The sequence below is a fragment of the Leuciscus leuciscus genome (genome assembly GCF_965113295.1).
Source record: "Leuciscus leuciscus genome assembly, chromosome: 24".
In the NCBI taxonomy this organism is placed as follows: domain Eukaryota; kingdom Metazoa; phylum Chordata; class Actinopteri; order Cypriniformes; family Leuciscidae; genus Leuciscus; species Leuciscus leuciscus.
The window spans coordinates 24,279,490-24,296,881 of NC_138723.1; the positions used below are offsets into that span (position 1 = coordinate 24,279,490).

Sequence of the window (17,392 nt, forward strand, 5' to 3'; positions counted from 1 at the left end):
TAGTGTTATCAGACATGTCATAAGTTGCATAAGTCAGAAGTCCATGTCATAAGTTGCAGTGTCGTCGCTGTTGAGTGCAAAGTCAGTTGGCTAGACTAGGCGAGAGGCTCGGGGGCGAGCATGTAGGTGACGTCACTGTATTTCGCAGTAATTCCGACCCGGCACCTTCTCATAAAAATAAGAATACTTGCTTTCAGAGGTAATAGCAAAACCCGCAAAGTGGATCATTTTAATGTGAGATTACAACCCCTTCACACACAGGCAATAAAAAAAGGATTCGTTTTAGTAGAAAAAATACATACAGCATCTAATGAGAAATACTTAACTAACACTCTAATGAGATTTAGTAGACATGTAGGTGCAACGTTACTTTTAGTCAACAGGATGTGTTAAAGTGACCATCAAAATAAAGTGAAACCTAAAATTCGTATGTAATTGATCAATAAAAAAAACAGCACATCTACGATAAACTAGAGTCTACATGCATCTGAAAACATGCTAATATTCAACCATGTCTTTTTAATGCAGTAATGCAGTGTGTTGCTACCACCTACCTTCCTCCTTTTGAAGACCAGATGAAATTTTAACACCCTGTAAAGGAATTCAATAAAAAAAAAAAAACTTAATTTAGGCATATATGGTAATGATATCTTTTTAAAGACTATTTCTGTCATATCAATTCACTTAGTATAATCTCATACTAATAACAACATCACATGCAAAGTATTTCAGCTTCTTACCACAAGCAGCAACTCCTCTAGGCTCCTATGAGACTGGCTGTGCTCTCCTCAAAACTTATATTGAGGTCAATTTGCACACTAAGCAGAGGCTATAAATGGATACGCTTTAGAGTCCTAATTTATGGTAAGAAGCTACACCTATTCTCAGTCATCAACAGATATGACATCATTTTACACATCAGTTATAGGTATCACATACATTTGACAATGCAATAGTTTGATAATGTGTCCATAATTTAAATAAATTACATGATAGTCATAGTCATAATCATATATATTTGTTTAATTTACATATTTTTAAATATCTTTTTACATTTATACTTCAAATATTTCATTTTTAATTGATTGACAAGAAAAAAAAATCTGTTGATTTTAATTTGTGGGGAATTATTTTCAGTTGCAGATTAAATTGGAATAATATTAAAACAAACATATAAAGACACATTTTATATCTAATATTTTTCACAAAGTCAAGCACATATAACAGAAATGGCCATATAAGTGATTGACTGCATGGAAGATCGCCATCCAAGCTGTCTCATAAAAAAATACCATGAAAGTTCCCTCCCAGTGTATGAGTCTAGTGTCTATTTATACCTAATGCTTTTTATGATTGGGATGGGTAGACAATATTACTCGATGAGGGGAAAGATTCAGGAAACTGAAATGGAAACTGCTGTGTTTCCATTTTTATTTCTGTTTATTTCAATGTTTCCATATTTTAATGTTAGACATCTTTAAACTTAATTAGAAGTGGTACAATAATTTGGACTCATTCAAAGTTTATACTTTAACATGAATTTTAAGTTAACATGGAACAAATGACAAAGTATTGTTGCAATTAGTCATCACAACAGTAAAGAACGTCTAACCTCAAATGCCAAAGATATTGTCATATATGAATAAAAGGACCTGCAGGATTTTTTTTAAAATCATTGCTCATTTTAAGGTTTTAAAGACTCAATTGTATTTGATTAAAAACACTGAATTAATCTATTCAATCTTATATTTCTAGCATCACAGCCGGAGGCATTGCTTGTAGGGGGAAAGTTGGGAATGAGTACAAGGGGCCCAGAGCTTTACATAATAATTATTGACAGTAACAAATATACAATCAGGATCATAACATGAACAGGCAGACAGACAGTGATTATATCACATACAAAAAAAAAAAGAACAAAAAAAAAGTAAGGCATGCGTGCAGATCTGGTGCCAGCCAAGCGCTGATGAGGGGGCGTCTGAAATACCGAGAGGGGGCGATCACCAGATATGCAGTGTATATAAGGCCTACACAATCACGTTACCACGGCACGACAACACCACCAAAATCAAGGTATGCCTGCTTAACCCACATGCTCAGCTCATTGCGACCCGTTTAACGGAATATTACGATTAAAAACAACCTGAACCGCTATAATGACAATATAACGCTGACAACTGTGACTAATTATCAAACATTTTAAATCACAAGCAAAATATTTAATCATACCTTTAGCCTCAGTAGAGCTGCAATCTTCTCCTCGATGAGTGAAACCTCCTCAGCAGTAACTCTTTCAATTCGTCTCAGAATTTTCTACTTAGGTCATTTTCAAATGCCAGCTGGATCAAATGTGCTTTTCATCTATGCAACATGCTGTGTCTGTGCTCAGAAAATACATTCTTCAGCGTTGAGAGAGTTCTCGCACATAGCAGTCGAGGCCCCAAATGTTAGTGCGTGTTCAGGGCCGCGGGAAGTGGGGGTGCTGGGGGTGCTGCAGCACCCCCTGTTTTCACAGAATTGTAAATGCAACGCATATGTTTGTTCATTAAAATGTATAATTTTTTTAGCATTTAGTCATTTATTTGTAATAAACACTTTAGGTGGGCTATTTAAAAATTGTTATTTATATATGTTAAATTATCTTTTTAAAACATAAGCGCAGAGTGTTAGCCTACGTAATATTGTGTGTGTTTGTGTTTCGAAAGAATTTGTCCGCAGCTGCTCAAAAAAAAATAAAAATAAAAAAAAAACGTCAAAAACCCCACTGTCAGTGTTTTGTAAGGAACAGGCAAATATGTAAAATATAGCAGGAGACATTTTAATTGTTTACTAATAAAACAGTTATTTTTTATGTCAGTGTCGGCTAGACAGATGAAGTTGACGACTCGCGATCTTCGCAGCGCCAGAGAGAAATGCACATTTCATACGAATTGCATAAGCAGCGCAGTCTGTTTTCTTTCGTTTTGAATTGTTCTGCTTAATAGTAGACATTTCAAGCTATCTATATGTCTCAGGTCTGTGAGGCAATAGGCTACCTTATAGGCCTACGCTGAGTTTCATTATGAGACGAGCTCCAGGTTCGCCAGCGCCTCCGTATCCTGATTATTTATTTTCTAATAGCCTATATTTAGGCTACTTCTTATTAAATCCAGACAATTTGTTGATGAAACATCGATTAAAATTAAGATAGGCCTACAATTAATACAAAACGAAATTAAATTTAAAGACAGGCTTTGTTAGGGCTTTGTTCAGTTTGAGGTCTCTGTGAAAGTTTTAAAACATTATTTTAGTGCCACTTTAGAGCGCTCACGTCCGTAACGGAGAACTGTCTGTAACATTTTTTTATTTATTTTTTGTGAAATAAATTTCTAAAAAAATGCGACTTAGTCCAGTGCGACTTAGGCTATAGATGTTTTTTTCTTCCCCGTGGCGCATTTTGTGACTGATATGCGACTCCGGAGCAATAAAATAAAAGGGACTCCGGAATAAAAGCATGAATCAATAAAGTCAAAAATGTGATGTGCAGTCAGGTTTGAGTGTGTGCGCGTTTTTTGACGAGTTTTATAGTCTTGATATTGTTTCTTATTCAAAAGTGGTGACCCCCCCAAAAAAAAAAACCAGCACCCCCAACCTAAAACCTCTTCCCGCGGCCCTGTGCGTGTTTTAAGGCAGTCAGCACCACTGGCATGGCTTGGAAAATGTTGGAGTTGTTTGAAAGAAGTTTGAACAACGTCACTTTCACGTCCTGGCCTGTGCACTGTGTTTGCCAACACTGACGTGCAACGGTGAACTGAGACTCCACCATTTTGGTGTTCGTTAAATCCAGTAGTAGTGGCACTTTCCCCGCATTCAAAAAGTTCTCACTACCAGGGTCCAGTGCATCCAAAGTTGCCATGTAGTTGCTATTACATTCGCTGAAACGCACGGACATTTCTCCCAAATGTCAATAATGCTAAAAAACTGCCGCTTGCACTCCTTTTCAATGTTCACTTCACGCTGACCAACCCTTTTCATCCACAATGTAGTCTTGCAGAGTCTTACTGGGCTGTCGCTGCCATTTGGGAGGGGCAGGAACCGCATCATCTGCACCTATACTTATAGCCCACAGTTTCGCAAACTCTGCATCTGATCATACACTTTCAATGCAAGAAGCGCTGCCAATGAGCGGAATTGCCATCAATATATCCGTTTGTTCAGCTTGCTGCATCCTATTCGGTGGATCCATCAGGCCCAAAACTTTGTACATCACACAGGCAAGAAATTTGAAAGTCGGTTCTGTGATGGTCTTGTGAAGTCCAACAGGTTAAATTTTTACGTCAGCACATTTTCTTGTGGTTGTGATTTCATTCAGATAATCCACAAGCGTGTCGTGTGATTTCAGCACCACGGACACCGTCTCAAGGTGTCAAGTCCATCGTTGATCCAGCAGCCTTTTAAGCTTCTCTCCCTTTTACTGTGCAGCTACAGTTGGCTTTCTCAGAAATTTTTTAATTTTACAATTTTAGAATTCTTGCCAAGGTGTTTTTCTTCCCAAGGTGCTGCATGTACTTTTTCATTGCTAAGCTGCAGTGTTAATTTCGTTAAGGCAAGGCAAGGCAAGTTTATTTATATAGCACATTTCATACACAATGGCAATTCAAAGTGCTTTACATAGAAGAAATTTAAATAATAAAAAGAAATCAGAATAATTAAAACAGTTTAGAAAAATAAAATACAGTACAGTACAAGCAGTCGGACGAACAGCGGCACAGTGCTCATTCAGTAAATGCACAGCTAAACAGAAGTGTTTTGAGTCTGGATTTGAATGTGACTACTGTAGGAGCACATCTGATCTCTTCTGGAAGCTGGTTCCAGCTGCGGCTGGCATAATAGCTGAAAGCGGACTCGCCATGCTTAGAGTGAACCCTTGGTATTTCTAGCTGATGTGATCCTAATGATCTGAGTGATCTGTTGGGTTTATATTCAGTGAGCATATCTGCAATGTATTGAGGTCCTAGGCCATTGAATGATTTATATACCAGTAATAATACTTTAAAATCAATCCTAAATCTAACTGGGAGCCAGTGTAAAGACCTGAGGACTGGTGTGATATGTTCATATTTTCTGGTTCTGCTCAGAATCCTGGCGGCAGCGTTCTGTATGAGCTGCAACTGTCTTATGGTCTTTTGGGAAGGCCAGTGAGGAGTCCATTACAATAATCCACCCTGCTGGTGATGAAAGCATGCACAAGGTCTGACTCTAGTGACACACCAAGATTCCTGACTTGATTTTTAGTTGTTTGACCCCTAGAGTGGTTAAGGTATGCGTTCACCTTGAGAACTTCATCTTTGTTTCCAAACGCAATGGCCCTCATTTATCATTCTTGCGTAGAAACTGGCGTATATGTTGGCGTAAGATTATGCTTACACTCCTCTCACCGCCTGATTTATGAAGCTGTGCGTACCTTTGAAATCCAGGTGTACGCAATACCTGCCTTTGATAAATGCCGCGGCTGAAAACGATCGTCATTAGAATAACACGCCCCTATATATTCAAGTCTCCGCTTCCCCCACGCCCTCATTTTACGCCATGGACACACGGAAGATGGCAAAGAAGAGAAACTTGGATGAGCAAATGACCTATCACAATGCATTATTTTACAGCACGTGTTTTGAAACAATTAGCATTTAATTTCGTATCACCTCACATGTATTGGGGTGTACAATAGTAATGATGATGTGATGTGGAGTACCATTCATTCACATGAATAATTGCATGACAATTTGTAATATTCTTCTTCTTATTATTATGATTTTTATTATTAATGACGCTTATTGTTATTTAGAAGAAGAATGTCGTTATTATTATTATTTGTATTATTATTATTATTATTATTATTTAAAAGAAGAAGAATGTCATTTTTATTATTTTGTCAGTCTGAATAATTTTTTGGTCATTGAAAGCCTTTCATTACTGAACCCAGTCCGTGCGCACGTAGGTCCGACGCAGAAGTATAAATCAGCCTTAACCCTGGCCTAACCATCGTTTCAAAGAATAGTACGACGGCGAGCGCGTCGAGTATAGAGTATCTCGTCCGTTTGGGGAGGTGCGCGCGCAGTCTGCGGAGACTCGCGCTGCGGAGCCAGGCGAAAGTATAAACAAGGCTTGAAACGTCAGGTAAAGCGCACAGGCTCGCAAGTCGCAACTGAAGGAATACATATGCCTACAAATCAAATGCTTTGGTAAAGTCACACAAATTAAACATTGAAGTCCATGTTGCACAAAAAGAAACACTTAAGTTTATAATTACTATATTGTTGTTGTTTTTTTTACAGTGGGTCATAATATATCATATCTTTTAGTTTGTCAGTGCGTTTTGTGGTGTTAGGAATTGTTTTTCTGCGCATTTCCGCACTAACTCAAAACGTGCGTACACCACCTCCTGAGCTGGCGTAGGATTTGAGCGTGCCGTACGCCAACGTCCATATTGATAAATCTCAAAGTCACCGTGGTTTTGGGTGTACGCCAGGTGTACGCTGGAAATTTGGTGTACGCACTTTTGATAAATGAGGGCCAATGACTTCAGTTTTGTCTTTGTTTAACTGAAGAAAGTTTTGGCACATCCAACTGTTGACTTCATCAATGCATTGGCACAGGGAGTCAATGGGGCTGAAATCGTTTGGCGATAGGGCTAAGTAGGTCTGTGTGTCGTCTGCCAGAGGTGGGTAGAGTACCCAAAAACTGTACTCAAGTAAAAGTACAAGTACTTATAGAAATATTTACTCAAAGTAAAAGTAAAAGTAATAATCTTAATAGTTACTTGAGTAAGAGTAAAAAAGTATCCAATGAAAAAACTACTCAAGTAGCGAGTAACTTACTTCGGATCATATAGGCCTCTATTTTATATATATATATATATATATATATATATATATATATATATATATATATATATATATAGGCTACAGTATATATATATATGAAGACTTCAGATGCAAAAGCCTCTGAGTGCCATCTGAAACTTTCTTCTAAAACGAGCATTTTTATCAAGCTTGTATATTTAAGTTCAGTAATTTCACTTTAATGACAATTAATAGGTACTTTTCATTGCCATTTAAGTGAAATAACTGAACATAAACATACAAACTTGATAAAAATGCTCTTTTAGAAGAAAATTTCAGATGGTACTTAGAGGCTTTTGCATCTGAAGTCGTCATATATATATAAAATAATATTATTTGGATTTTTTTTTATTTAAATGACTATTATTTTCATAAGTAGATTGGCTCTCTTTGCAACAAAAAACATTATTTCTGCCATCTGTAGCCCGAAAATCATTGCCTGTCCTTTGGTTTGTATAATAGTAACTTATACAACTACATTTGGATTATTAGACAATGTCGAAATAAAGTGAATCTGCAGAGTGTTGCATTCAAAGGCATGTAATTGACACAGAGAAGAAAGAGTTAAAACTCTTCACATGTGCTCGCGCTCATGACTGCTACTGAACATCTGAACACAAAAAAACAAACACAAGTACATCGACGGATCTTTTTCTGTCTGTTCTCCAAAATATAATCAAATGTTTATTTCTGCAAGCATGTTTAAACTGGTTAACTGTGTGTACGGCAGGCAAAGGCATTCGTTTTCAAGTCGAGTTCGTACGCCACTGCGCAACAAACACACAAACTACCGCAGGATGGCGGGTGTTCATAAACTGTGAACAATGGTAGCTTATTTAATGTAGAAATTAATGTATTATGTCCAAAAAACGGGTAATGTCATCCTTTCTAGTAGTGCTATCATGGCATAATAATCTGTTTGGTTGTAAAATGTATTACCTGAGTTAAATGAAATCGAATGTATCGTCCTGTGGAATCATTCATTCACAGACAGCTTACGAAGATGTTCAACTAATAAAGAACTTCATCGCTGGCAAATATATGATGCATTTGAAGATTTGCTCTCACTTGACTGTACTGTAGGTCCACGGCCACTTCATCCAACGCTCTTGATGTCCTTAAATCTTCCTGTTACGACTCCGAGTCGAGTGTGAATTGCAATCGCTTCAGACGATTCAGTGCGTGCAGGAACTGAACAGAATCAGGAACTGAATCATTCAAACTGATTCGCGAACCGATTTAGACAGATCTACCAACTTGTTTGATGAAGTCGGGGGCGGGCCAAGATGGCGACTGAGTAACATCCCTGTGCCGAAGCTCTGCATTCATTATATAGTTGACAAAAGACTTAATATGTAAAAGGGCACAAAGTAATAATTTATTTACTGATCTGAGAAAGTCTTTGTTCTTTCTTTTGTTTTACTAACTTTTCAACGAGCGCGATGGAAGAAGATAAGCCTACTCGAGGTGCCATGCACTCATACGCGAAGAAATCTCTGGATGCCTCGTTCAAAGGCAATGACGCTAAAAATACATCAGGATGTAAAATTCCCCTTCCTGAAACTCCTCGACAGCCTGCCAAAAAATCTAAATTGGGTGAAAGAGCGGCGTCGGATATTCAGATGGTCTCTAATTCGAACCTGATGGAAGTTTTGGTGAGAGTTGAAAAAATGCAATTGGAATTTATGAATCGAATGCAATCCCTCGAGACGACCGTTCAAGTCAACACGGCCTCGTTAAACAGTGTGACTGAGGCGCTTGAGTTTGTGAGCAATCAAATTGAAGAGGTATCAGGCAAGGTGAGCTCGTTGCAGAACAGGGTGGAATCACTGGAAAAGGAAAACTGCGCGCTACGTGATAAATGCGAGGAACTGGATGCCTATAAAAGGAGGTGGAATTTGCGAGTGTCCGGTATTCAGGAGCAGCGAGGAGAAGATGTTCGGAAAATCCTAATCGATTTATTCGGCAAAGTTTCTCCAGAGATCGCAGACCAGCTCGTCTACACGCTCGACATCGCCCACAGACTGGGCCCGCGCGCTGAGGGAGCTCGCGCAAGCCGTCGCATCATCGTACAATTTCTGTCACGCAATGTTCGAGATCAAATCTGGAGGGATGCCAGAACCGCGGCCATTCTCAAAGAACGAAAAATCCGAATTTTTGAAGACTTAACGCAAAGCACCAAAGACGCCAGGAACAAACTTTGGCCACTTGTGGAACGAGCAAGAAAGGAGGGGAAGAGAGCAGGATTCAGAGGGCCCTTTGCATATGTTGACGGTAAAAAGATTTCTGCAAATGATCAGCAAGGCTGAATGATGCTATGGCATCCTCGTCGAAGCTTCAACACACCACTCTCTGGTACTCTCGGGTAGGCACGATCCGTTTTTTTTTTTTTTTTTTTTTTTTTTTTCTCTCTCTCTCTTCAGATAGAGGATAGACTTTTTGTAGTATGCTACTTAGCGTTGCCCATTTGATCTTGTTTGTTCATGCTGGATCTTTAACGCAATTTTTATTTTATTTTATTTGGAATATTATTAGTTTATGACAATGGTCATAAATACGGAATTTCTACTTTTGGAACCATACCTTTTTGTCAATGAGAGTGCTCGTTCTGAAGAATTAAGGTACCAAAACCGTGATAACTGAAAGAGGAACGAAAGTCAGATAGAACAGACAAAAGGGTTAAAAGAAACAAAACGAAAAAGACTTTTACTCATGCCCTTGTACTCATTACTTCTGGTTCTATATAATGTTGCAGAGTTAGGCGAACTACTGCATTTTTTGTTATTCTAGTTTATGTTCTAAGTGATATCCTGTTTCATACCTAGTTCTTCAGGTATTATATACTCTTGTTTAATTTTGTATGTCTTTGTCTTTATTTTCTTTAAATGCCAGGGGTTTGAAAAACAACATTAAGAGGAAGGCTTTATTTTTGTTTTCTAAGAGGCACAAAGTAGATTTCTGTTTTTTCCAGGAAAGTCATTCTACATCTAAAGATGCCAAATTTTGGAGGTCACAGTGGGGCAATGATATTTGGTTGTCACATGGGTCAGAACATTCTGCTGGAGTAGGGATTATGAAGTATAATTTTAATGGTAACATTTTGGAAACCAGTATTGATCCTTCAGGACACTTCTTGTTAATGGTTGTTGTTGTCAATCATTTTATGTTGATTATTGTCAACATCTATGGTTACAACTCCGTTACAGAAAACTGTGCTTTCTTTAACACTCTAGATCAAAAACTTTCATATGCTTTAGGCAAATATCCTTCAGCTTTTCTGCTTTTAGGTGGTGATTTTAACATAGCAATGAATAACATGCTAGATAGGCACCCACCAAGAAAAACAGTTTCCCCAAACTCAAATTTTGTAGCATTTATGGATAAATTTGACTTAGTTGATATCTGGAGAGAGATGTATCCGCATGTAATACAGTACACCTGGAGTAACAAAGACCGTTCAAGGCAGTCCAGAATTGATTATTGGTTGATTTCTAAAACTTTGAGTAGCAATAATATCTCTATTAATATTAGTAACAGCCCACTGACTGACCATAATGCCATTTACATTTTAGTTAATTTATCGCAAAATATCGCAATTAATGCCTGCAAACCGTCGCTCTGGAAATTAAATAGCTCCCTCCTTAAATATAAAAGGGCCAAACAACAGATTATTGAACTAATCCAAATTTACTGGGAAAGGGCTAAATCACAAAAAGCTTTTGGACGTAACTGGGAGCTTTTAAAATATGAATTAGGGAAATTCTTAAGAAAATTTGGAAGTAATGTAGCAAAGCAAAATAGATTATTAGAGGATGAAGTTCTTTCACAACTATCTGCTATATCATTTAAGGAGCCATTGACAGATACTCAAAGCATTGAATATTCCAAACTTCAAAGTAAATTAGATGATCTCTATAGATCCAAAGCTAAAGGAGCCTATGTTCGATCCAGGAAAAAATGGCTGGAAGAAGGAGAGCAAAATTCAGCCTACTTTTTTAGGTTGGAAAGATCCAATGCTGTGAATGTTTCGGTTGATCGTCTCCGTACAAATGATAGAGTTCTGGAGAATCCTAGGGAAATAGCTTCTTTTTGCTCCAAATTCTATAATGACTTGTATACATCAAGATATTGTGACAATTCAGCCAAATCTTTTTTTGAATCTATTAATCAAAATAAAATTATTCCTTTAGAAGATAAAGAAGCTTGTGATAATGATATATCCCAATCAGAAATTCTACAAGCTATTAAGAGTTTAAAAAATAATAAAAGTCCCGGCAGTGATGGTTTAACCTCTGAGTTGTATAAGATGTTTGCAGAGAGCTTATCCCCTTTCTTACTAAAGGTGTTTGAAGAAAGTCTGGAATCGGAAACACTTCCACCAAGCATGACTCAAGGGGTCATCACTTTGATACCCAAACCAAATAAAGATAAAGAATGTTTAGAAAATTGGAGACCGATAACCCTCTTGAATAATGATTACAAAATTCTAGCTTTGATTTTAGCAAAAAGAATTAAAGATGTCCTTAACTGTATTATTGATGAATCACAATCAGGTTTTATGGAAAAACGTCACATTACGAATAATGTAAGATTAGTGTCACGGTTGGTCAGAAAGTGAAACGAAGATTCAAGTGCGGTAAAGGAAATTTTAATAAACAATAAACAAAAACCAAACTACAACAAAACAAGGCAGGAATAACTCGGGTACATCACCAGGGGGAAAACAAAGACAACGATCGACACAGACTGCAAACAAGTGGGAACTAATAAAGGGAAACTAATCAAGGGGGAACAGGTGGGAGAACTCAAACAATAATCAGATAACAAGTGGGAGGGATCAGACAATGACAAGAGCACATGGCCCAAAATAACAAGACACCCATGTGCAACACAAGACAGGACAGGCATGTGACATTACCCCCTCCCTACGGAGCGGCTACCAGACGCTCCATCAGACCAGGGTGGGGGACGGGAAGGACAGACCAGGGCGGGGCGGGAGTGACAGACCAGGGCGGGACGGGAGGGACAGACCAGGGCGGGACGGGACGGGAGGGACAGACCAGGGCGGGACGGGACGGGAGGGACAGACCAGGGCGGGACGGGAGGGACAGACCAGGGCGGGACGGGAGGGACAGACCAGGGCGGGACGGGAGGGACAGACCAGGGCGGGACGGGAGGGACAGACCAGGGCGGGACGGGAGGGACAGACCAGGGCGGGACGGGAGGGACAGACCAGGGGGGGAAGGGAGGGACAGACCAGGGCGGGAAAGGAGGGACAGACCAGGGCAAAGACAGTCCAACGGGCGGCCAGGGCGGAGACGACAGTCCAACGGCCGACCAGGGCGGAGACGACAGATCATCGGGTGGCCTGGACAGAGGAGACGACCCCTCGGGCGGCCAGGGCGGAGACGACCCCTCGGGCGGCCAGGGCGGAGACGACCCCTCGGGCGGCCTGGGCGGAGACGACCCCTCGGGCGGCCTGGGCGGAGACGACCCCTCGGGCGGCCAGGGCGGAGACGACCCCTCGGGCGGCCAGGGCGGAGACGACCCCTCGGGCGGCCAGGGCGGCGACGACCCCTCGGGCGGCCAGGGCGGCGACGACCCCTCGGGCTGCAAGGGCTGCGACGACCCCTCGGGCGGTGTAACTGGCACCAACGGCTCAGGCACTGGAACTGGCACCAACGGCTCAGGCACTGGAACTGGCACTAACGGCTCAGGCACTGGAACTGGCACCAACGGCTCAGGCACTGGAACTGGCACCAACGGCTCAGGCACTGGAACTGGCACCAACGGCTCCGACTCAGGAACAGGCACCAACGGTTCAGGCACTGGAACTGGCACCAACGGCTCCGGCTCTGGAACTGGCACCAACGGCTCAGGCACTGGAACTGGCACCAACGGCTCAGGCACTGGAACTGGCACCAACGGCTCAGGCACTGGAACTGGCACCAACGGCTCAGGCACTGGAACTGGCACCAACGACTCCGGCTCAGGAACAGGCACCAACGGTTCAGGCACTGGAACTGGCACCAATGGCTCCGGCTCTGGAACTGGCACCAACGGCTCCGGCTCTGGAACTGACACCAACGGCTCCGGCTCTGGAACTGGCACCACCGGCTCAGGAACTGGAACAGACACTGGCTCCGGCTCAGGAACAGACACTGGCTCCGGCTCAGGAACAGACACTGGCTCTGGCTCCGGCTCAGGAACAGACACTGGCTCTGGCTCCGGCTCAGGAACAGACACTGGCTCTGGCTCCGGCTCAGGAACAGACACTGGCTCTGGCTCTGGCTCTGGCTCCGGCTCAGGAACAGACACTGGCTCTGGCTCCGGCTCAGGGACAGACACTGGCTCTGGCTCCGGCTCAGGGACAGACACTGGCTCTGGCTCCGGCTCAGGGACAGACACTGGCTCTGGCTCCGGCTCAGGGACAGACACTGGCTCTGGCTCCGGCTCAGGGACAGACACTGGCTCCGGCTCCGGCTCAGGAACAGACACTGGTTCCGGCTCCGGCTCAGGAACAGACACTGGCTCCGGCTCCGGCTCAGGAACAGACACTGGCTCCGGCTCCGGCTCAGGAACAGACACTGGCTCCGGCTCCGGCTCCGGCTCAGGAACAGACACTGGCTCCGGCTCCGGCTCAGGAACAGACACTGGCTCCGGCTCCGGCTCCGGCTCAGGAACAGACACTGGCTCTGGCTCCGGCTCAGGAACAGACACTGGCTCTGGCTCCGGCTCAGGAACAGACACTGGCTCTGGCTCCGGCTCAGGAACAGACACTGGCTCTGGCTGGGCAGACGTGACGTGAACAGTCTCTGGCTGAGCAGACGTGACGTGAACCGTCTCTGGCTGGGCAGGCGTGCTATATCATTTAAGGAGCCATTGACAGATACTCAAAGCATTGAATATTCCAAACTTCAAAGTAAATTAGATGATCTCTATAGATCCAAAGCTAAAGGAGCCTATGTTCGATCCAGGAAAAAATGGCTGGAAGAAGGAGAGCAAAATTCAGCCTACTTTTTTAGGTTGGAAAGATCCAATGCTGTGAATGTTTCGGTTGATCGTCTCCGTACAAATGATAGAGTTCTGGAGAATCCTAGGGAAATAGCTTCTTTTTGCTCCAAATTCTATAATGACTTGTATACATCAAGATATTGTGACAATTCAGCCAAATCTTTTTTTGAATCTATTAATCAAAATAAAATTATTCCTTTAGAAGATAAAGAAGCTTGTGATAATGATATATCCCAATCAGAAATTCTACAAGCTATTAAGAGTTTAAAAAATAATAAAAGTCCCGGCAGTGATGGTTTAACCTCTGAGTTGTATAAGATGTTTGCAGAGAGCTTATCCCCTTTCTTACTAAAGGTGTTTGAAGAAAGTCTGGAATCGGAAACACTTCCACCAAGCATGACTCAAGGGGTCATCACTTTGATACCCAAACCAAATAAAGATAAAGAATGTTTAGAAAATTGGAGACCGATAACCCTCTTGAATAATGATTACAAAATTCTAGCTTTGATTTTAGCAAAAAGAATTAAAGATGTCCTTAACTGTATTATTGATGAATCACAATCAGGTTTTATGGAAAAACGTCACATTACGAATAATGTAAGATTAGTGTCACGGTTGGTCAGAAAGTGAAACGAAGATTCAAGTGCGGTAAAGGAAATTTTAATAAACAATAAACAAAAACCAAACTACAACAAAACAAGGCAGGAATAACTCGGGTACATCACCAGGGGGAAAACAAAGACAACGATCGACACAGACTGCAAACAAGTGGGAACTAATAAAGGGAAACTAATCAAGGGGGAACAGGTGGGAGAACTCAAACAATAATCAGATAACAAGTGGGAGGGATCAGACAATGACAAGAGCACATGGCCCAAAATAACAAGACACCCATGTGCAACACAAGACAGGACAGGCATGTGACATTACCCCCTCCCTACGGAGCGGCTACCAGACGCTCCATCAGACCAGGGTGGGGGACGGGAAGGACAGACCAGGGCGGGGCGGGAGTGACAGACCAGGGCGGGACGGGAGGGACAGACCAGGGCGGGACGGGACGGGAGGGACAGACCAGGGCGGGACGGGACGGGAGGGACAGACCAGGGCGGGACGGGAGGGACAGACCAGGGCGGGACGGGAGGGACAGACCAGGGCGGGACGGGAGGGACAGACCAGGGCGGGACGGGAGGGACAGACCAGGGCGGGACGGGAGGGACAGACCAGGGGGGGAAGGGAGGGACAGACCAGGGCGGGAAAGGAGGGACAGACCAGGGCAAAGACAGTCCAACGGGCGGCCAGGGCGGAGACGACAGTCCAACGGCCGACCAGGGCGGAGACGACAGATCATCGGGTGGCCTGGACAGAGGAGACGACCCCTCGGGCGGCCAGGGCGGAGACGACCCCTCGGGCGGCCAGGGCGGAGACGACCCCTCGGGCGGCCTGGGCGGAGACGACCCCTCGGGCGGCCAGGGCGGAGACGACCCCTCGGGCGGCCAGGGCGGAGACGACCCCTCGGGCGGCCAGGGCGGCGACGACCCCTCGGGCTGCAAGGGCTGCGACGACCCCTCGGGCGGTGTAACTGGCACCAACGGCTCAGGCACTGGAACTGGCACCAACGGCTCAGGCACTGGAACTGGCACTAACGGCTCAGGCACTGGAACTGGCACCAACGGCTCAGGCACTGGAACTGGCACCAACGGCTCAGGCACTGGAACTGGCACCAACGGCTCCGACTCAGGAACAGGCACCAACGGTTCAGGCACTGGAACTGGCACCAACGGCTCCGGCTCTGGAACTGGCACCAACGGCTCAGGCACTGGAACTGGCACCAACGGCTCAGGCACTGGAACTGGCACCAACGGCTCAGGCACTGGAACTGGCACCAACGACTCCGGCTCAGGAACAGGCACCAACGGTTCAGGCACTGGAACTGGCACCAATGGCTCCGGCTCTGGAACTGGCACCAACGGCTCCGGCTCTGGAACTGACACCAACGGCTCCGGCTCTGGAACTGGCACCACCGGCTCAGGAACTGGAACAGACACTGGCTCCGGCTCAGGAACAGACACTGGCTCCGGCTCAGGAACAGACACTGGCTCCGGCTCAGGAACAGACACTGGCTCTGGCTCCGGCTCAGGAACAGACACTGGCTCTGGCTCCGGCTCAGGAACAGACACTGGCTCTGGCTCCGGCTCAGGAACAGACACTGGCTCTGGCTCCGGCTCAGGAACAGACACTGGCTCTGGCTCTGGCTCCGGCTCAGGGACAGACACTGGCTCTGGCTCCGGCTCAGGGACAGACACTGGCTCTGGCTCCGGCTCAGGGACAGACACTGGCTCTGGCTCCGGCTCAGGGACAGACACTGGCTCTGGCTCCGGCTCAGGGACAGACACTGGCTCCGGCTCCGGCTCAGGAACAGACACTGGCTCTGGCTCCGGCTCAGGGACAGACACTGGCTCTGGCTCCGGCTCAGGGACAGACACTGGCTCCGGCTCCGGCTCAGGAACAGACACTGGCTCTGGCTCCGGCTCAGGAACAGACACTGGCTCTGGCTCCGGCTCAGGAACAGACACTGGCTCTGGCTCCGGCTCAGGAACAGACACTGGCTCTGGCTGGGCAGACGTGACGTGAACAGTCTCTGGCTGAGCAGACGTGACGTGAACCGTCTCTGGCTGGGCAGGCGTGACGTGAACAGTCTCTGACTGGGCAGACGTGACGTGAACAGTCTCTGGCTGGACAGACGTGACGTGCTTCCTCTTCCTCCTCCGCCTCCGGACCACCGGACTCGAGACCACCGAATCCGGGACCATCGAAACTGGGACCCCCGGAACTGGAACCACTGGACTCGGGACCACCGGAACTGGGACCACCGGAACTGGGATCACCGGCACTGGAACCTTCTTAGCAGGGGGTTTACAGTGACGCTCCAAGGAATTAACTAATTCCTCAAACGTCAGATGTCTCAGGGCTCTCATGACCATAAAGTCGATGGGTTCATCAAGGGCGTAATTAAACAAATCATTCATAGCCATAACCCCAAGCCCCAGTCCCTCTGCAGCAGCGCAGAACCTCAATGAAAACTCTCGGATGTCAGTCCCCTTCTGACGAAGGGAACTCAACACACAAAATCTCTCGATGCGCTCAAAATGAGGGCAGGAAATAGGAGGCTGGAGTGAATCCTTCCGCTGAATCCTCTTCATGGTCGATCGTTCTGTCACGGTTGGTCAGAAAGTGAAACGAAGATTCAAGTGCGGTAAAGGAAATTTTAATAAACAATAAACAAAAACCAAACTACAACAAAACAAGGCAGGAATAACTCGGGTACATCACCAGGGGGAAAACAAAGACAACGATCGACACAGACTGCAAACAAGTGGGAACTAATAAAGGGAAACTAATCAAGGGGGAACAGGTGGGAGAACTCAAACAATAATCAGATAACAAGTGGGAGGGATCAGACAATGACAAGAGCACATGGCCCAAAATAACAAGACACC

General features: G+C 44.5%; 1 long non-coding RNA gene across 1 annotated transcript in view; it reads left to right on the forward strand.

Annotated features, from left to right (window-relative positions):
* The first annotated feature begins 5,343 nt into the window (after positions 1–5,343).
* LOC309489674 overlaps positions 5,344–17,392 on the forward strand; it is a 47,904-nt gene continuing 35,855 nt past the window's right edge. Inside the window, exon 1 of the long non-coding RNA XR_014202477.1 lies at positions 5,344–6,177. This is a non-coding gene — a long non-coding RNA (uncharacterized lncRNA). The remainder of the gene's footprint in view (positions 6,178–17,392) is intronic.